Source organism: Amblyomma americanum, chromosome 2 (genome assembly GCF_052857255.1).
Source record: "Amblyomma americanum isolate KBUSLIRL-KWMA chromosome 2, ASM5285725v1, whole genome shotgun sequence".
Classification (NCBI taxonomy): Eukaryota; Metazoa; Arthropoda; class Arachnida; order Ixodida; family Ixodidae; genus Amblyomma; species Amblyomma americanum.
The window spans coordinates 167,507,746-167,513,824 of record NC_135498.1 but is presented as its reverse complement, the minus strand read 5'-3'; positions in this window follow the sequence as shown (position 1 = coordinate 167,513,824).

Sequence of the window (6,079 nt, the reverse complement as noted above, 5' to 3'; positions counted from 1 at the left end):
CAAAGGAAAGTGAGACCCGACGACGCTTTCTAACTGTTGTGTTCTCCGGCAAAAGTGCTCGCATCCTGAAGAGCCCTCGACGGCACAGACACGCTGGTGAGCCTTTTGTAGCGAGAGCAACACTGGGCTGCCAGTCGAGCATTTCGCGGTACATGGGAGAGGAAAGTTGTGCGCATGCGTCGTTACCATGGCAACCGAAGAGGAGCAAAGTGCGGCGTGCGCTTCGCCGTCGCCGCGGCCGCGCCCCCACTCCACCATAAAAGCCGAACGTGGCGTCACGCGGATGAGCAGTTGTGCGCATGCGCCGATACCATGGTAACCAGAGACACCCCACAGCTGCTCAACTTTCTTCGTCGCCGCCTCGCCGCACGCCGCTTTATCACCTGAACCCCGCGTCACATGCGCAGGATTGCTTATGAAAGGCGGAGGTGTAGTGAACTAAATAAGAACGCTGGAGTCTGTGTGTATGTGAAACAAGGTTATGCTACGTCAATGATATCGCAGTTTCTCTTCCGCCCCATGTTACAGTCCGGCTTTTTGCGGATGATTAATTTACTCTGTCATTTCAAACCAAGAAGACCAGTTACTACTAAATTTGTCATTGAGCGCTATCAATCAATGGTGCACATTATCCAAAATAAAAATTAATAGTGCAAAAACTTCATTTGCTACAATTTCCAACCAAAAATATATTTTCTTTTGATTATGAAATAACTCGAGTTCGCCATTTCAGATATCTAGGCGTCACTATAATTTCAATTCTAAACTGGTATACACCCATCAATAACATATGCTCAAAGGCCGAAACAAAACTGTGGTTGATAAGAAAACTGAAGCTTGCTTCCACAAAAGCAAAACGCTAAGGCGCCCGTGTGTTGTGCGATGTCAGTGCTCGTTAAAGATCCCCAGGTGGTCGAAATTATTCCGGAGCCCTCCACTACGGCACCTCTTTCTTCCTTTCTTCTTTCACTCCCTCCTTTATCCCTTCCCTTACGGCGCGGTTCAAGTGTCCAACGATAAATGTGACGGATACTGTGCCATTTCCTTTCCTCAAAAAAAAAAAATTATTCGCCGAACTCGCGCTGGTACGACCGACACTGGAATATGCGAGCGTCATATGGGATCCGCATCAGAAAAACCAAATTGACAGGATCGAAAAAGTTTTGAGAATGGCGGCTAGGTTCATTTTGTCAAAATAGATTTACATATTCAGTGACTGACATGCCTCGTGAACTAAACTTGCCTCAACTTTCAAAGCGAAGGAAGGTTGCCAGGCTAAAAATGTTATATCTGTTTTATATTCACCACTTCAACTTGAACGCAAGCATCTACTTGAAACAGCGTTCCTCTAGAGCTGTGAGATCTCACAAAGACCAGGTTACACCCATGACTGCCCGAATCAATTCCTTTAAATACTCCTTCCCCAGAACCATAACTGAATGGAATTCCTTGCCTCAGGTGATTTTACAAGCAGACAATCTGCACCAATTTGAAACTTATCTCTCCCGTTATTTAAGCCTATAAAAACCATTTGCCATTGCTTTCATTGAATATGTTCTTTACCTGCGGTTACGATCCTCGGTGGTCTGAAAGCGAGCGTATTATTATGAACACTTACCTGTCTGACGCACTTGTGGCTTTATCTGCTGGCAAGATGATTGATGATTTCATATAAGTTTGTATAAATTTTGTACTTGTGGCTGTGTGTACTTCTTGAGTTGTATGCATCCACCCTGTAACGGCCTTACGGCTGACAGTATCAATAAATAAATAAATAAAATCACCGCTGTCAGACATCTCCCTTCGATTGCAGTAAGGGTGAAGCCTGCTGTGTTCGGCTTCTGGAAGGCGGCATTATCATCCAAGGAGTCTACGTTGCACCGGGAACATCTGTCAAGCAGACGATTGATGTGGTTGCCACGTGTATACCAGCCTACGGCACGGTTTCACAGTTGTGTGACTTTGGGTGATTTCAACAGGAAACAGGACTCTCTTAGTCAGTGCATGAAAGAAAAGTTTGACTTTAATTTAGCTTCGGACCCTCACGTCCAGACTACGCATTGGGGAACTACTATAGAGCTTGTATATTAAAGAGGCTCTACCAAATCGAAATACTGTATCGACAAAATTGAGACAACTGCATGCTACTGCACAGATGATCGGGCAGTATTTGTCTCTGTCAAGCAAAATGAATAAAAGATGTGTATACAGAATGTCTCTTATTGCTAAACATACAGTGACCACAGCAAGCTCAGCCAGGGAAACGTTGTATCGTCCCAGGACTTGGGACCCTCGTCTTCTCAATCCGGGATTCCCAGCGCGCGTTCAAGAGCTACCACGCTCAGCCAATCTGTCAGCAGACATGGATCCATATGCCACTCGTCTAAACGTGTGGTTCCCCCGCCCATGTCCAGAGCTGCTGACAGAGGTCAATGATCGCTAATGCGCGGGGTGTCCGGGGGAATTAAGCGCGAGCACATCACAAGAAACCACATAGCACTATGGTAACAGAAACTTAAAGACGGCTAGCTGACCTGCCCCGCTCTTTGGTGCCACCAAAACTATCACCATGTAGCTTAACCCACGTGTCGGTTAAAACAAACTGAATACAAATATCCCGTAGAGACCGAACCTCGGCGTAGGGTCGCCCCTGGCCTGGACCAGAAACATCTCGTACGGGATGCAAAACACAGTTAAAATTACCAACAAGAAAACAGGGGTAATAGTCTAACAGAAAAGAATCTAACAAATAAAAAAATACAATAATCGGAATAGCGTGCTGGGGCGTACACAAATACTGAGGAGGTTGGCGCGGAAAAACGACAAGCGGCACAAAGACGAGCGCTACTCAAAACTGAAGGTTTATTCCTGACATATGCTCGAATTGGAAAACCAACAAGAACGAAACAAACTTCATGAACGTTCATGTTACCCCGTGAATCCCGCACGGAATGTCGGTCCTCCGCGGGGACCGTTGGATGCCACGCTGGAGCCGGGCCGGGGACCGCGACCTGCAGGTGGGACGCTGGGAGAAGTGTGCGGCCGCGGACGGTACCTCCACCAGGATCCGAGGGCAGCAGGTATTCACGGGCAGCCGGCCAGAAGCCGGGCGCGGGGCGACGATCCTGCGTGGGGGGGGGGTCTCCTGCAGGGGCGGGGTCCAGGGGTCCGCTGCGCTCCTGGCTGGTGCGTTGCTTCTACGAAGGCCGGCAGCTGTCCCGTTACATGGACCGCTATATATGTATACATTCATTCCGCTATGTATATATTCTCCGACAACAAGAGGCACCCATCCGAGGACAGTTGTGTGCCGAATTATAAAGGACAGACTGCAGTCTTGGGTGGAGAACGAGGGGTGCTAGGGGAGCTACAAAATGGGTTACGGAAACAAAGGAGGTTGGAGGACAATCTGTTTCCATTAATGAAGTGTATAGAAATTGCTCAAATGGAACACAGGCCCCGTGGCTAGCATTTCTGGATATCAGGGGAGCCTATAACAACGTTATTCAAGAGGATTTGTGGGACATACTAGGCACATTGGATGTCGAAGACGGAGTAATTCATCTCTCTCTCTCTCTCTCTCTCTCTCTCTCTCTCTATATATATATATATATATATATATATATATATATATATATATATATATAAATGTAACATAATGCTTATAAAATGGAAACAAGTGTATCAGGGCCTGTAGATATACAGCGGGGGCTTAGGCAAGGATGTCCTCTGTCTCCTTTGTTGTTCATGCTGACCTACAAGGGTTAGAGCCGAAACTAAAGAGGACCAGAACAAACAGTCATTACCAGGACTAATGTACGCAGATGATATAGAGCCATCTTTTCGGGCTAAACAGAGTTATTTATGTTAATTGCTGTGGCAGCCGCTAGATGGACGTCCACCTCGAACAGCGTGTAAACATAAAATTCTGTGTGAAGCTTGGCAAGACAGCCACACAGACGTATGACCTCCTTCGTGGCGCTTACGGCAACGAGACATTATCGCGGGCGCGAGTTTTCGAATGGCAGAAGCGGTTCGTTTCGGGGAGAACGTTGGTGTAAGAGGACATAAGGCAGGGGGGCTCTCAAACCACACGGAATGACAACGTGGCTCGGATCAGGGAAATCGTACAGCAAGACCGCACCATTACAGTCCACATGCTATCAGATGCTCTCGGCATTAGTAAGACTACATTCCATCAAATTTTTGCGTGAGAACTTGGGGAAACGAAAGCTGAATGCCAGACTTGTGCCGCACTCCCTCACACAGGAGGAGAAGGACCCGCGGACATCAGTGAGCAATGATTTGCTCTCCGAGGCATTCGTCAACAGCATCATTGCTGAAGACGAAACATGGTGTTTTCGATACGATCCTCAAAAAATGAGGCAGAGTGCCGAATGGCGGTCCACAAGCTCTCCGGCGTCGAGAAAGGTGCGGCGACAGAAGACCAAAACAAAGACGATGCTGATAGTTTTTTTCGATGCCAGAGGTGTCATAAACTCCGATTTCGTCCCAGAAGGGCAAGCGGTGAATCAGATTTATATCGGCGTGCTCCAACACATGCATGATGCACTGCGATGCCGTCGCCCTGACTTATGGGCATCTGGACAATGGAGCCTTCTCCACGATAACGCAAGTCCGCACACTGCTCTCAGCGTGACAAAATTTGTCGCCAAGCAGAGCATTACTGTACTTACACATCCGCCATACTCGTCTGACCTCTCCCCATGCGATTTTTTCTTGTTTCCTCATGTGAAAAGAGCCCTATAAGATCGCTGGATGGGGAGCGTGGAGGCCTTTCAAGGCGCCACGACAAAGGAGCTGACAGCCCTGCCAAAAAAACCGTTTTCCAACTATTTCCAAGACTTCAAGAAGCATTGGAGGCTATGTATATACTGCAAGGGAGACTATTTCGAAAAGGTGCTGCACAAATGATTTCAATGTTAAAGGCATCTTTTTAAATAGACTCCGTCTCAGAAATTTACGGACAAAGGTTGTATTTGCAGAATTTCATAGGCATCTGCGGTGCAGAGGAAGATAATTTAGGTTCTAAGTTTAGTAGGAAAAATTTGCAGTCTTGACATTTGATGGTGAGGGCGGCGAGCATAGATGAGTTCACGCTAACAGTAGTAGTAAGTACAAGTATCAAGGGGTGTGGATAAACAACGGTGCTGACTCTCCCTCGACTCTCCCTCTTGCCCAACCTCACCGCACCTCGCGCCGTTTAAACAACCATCTCAGCTTCAAACGCCTTTCAGGTAAAACCGTTGCATTCAATTCATCCGCTTTGCCGCAGGCTATTGTTCACTGGAATGGTCTTCCGGAACACATCGTCAATATTCGTGATCCAGCTTCTTTTAGGACCGAAATAACAGCCATTTTTTCTAATTACTGACGCGTCAATAACTATTGTATAATGATGTTCTTACTGTTTAATGAGTACTAACAGTCAATCAGCATTATATAATCATGTCATTCATGCTCATTCATGATCCAGATTCTTTTAGGACCGAAATAACAGCCATTTTTTCTAATTACTGACGCGTCAATAACTATTGTATAATGATGTTCTTACTGTTTAATGAGTACTAACAGTCAATTAGCATTATATAATCATGTCATTCATGCTCCTGTTATTACCCCTATTTATGTAATCCCCCCCTCACACAATACTCCATGCTTGGAGCCTGTGAGGCAACGTGAATAAATAAATAAATAAATAAATAAGTATCTAACAGGGCATGAAAAATATGTAAATATAGCAGGAATGCAGCTTTTATGAACAATAGGAAACTGTGGAATTACAATACGTACGAAGTGGTAAGATGGTTCTAGAGAGGGGTGATGGTTCCTAGTCTAACTTTCGGCAATCCGGTGTAAGGTGATATGGGATGGGCTTCGTTCGAGAGCAGAGAAGCTAGCCGCTAGAATTTGAGGAGAGCTTGTGAAAAGTTGGGGAAAAGCAGTGGACTATGAAAAATTTCAGGTGCCTGTACATAATGAATGTGGGCACAAAATTCAGAAAGTAAACTACAAAATTTACATGGAAATATCTGGACAGCAGTTCGGGGGCAAATCA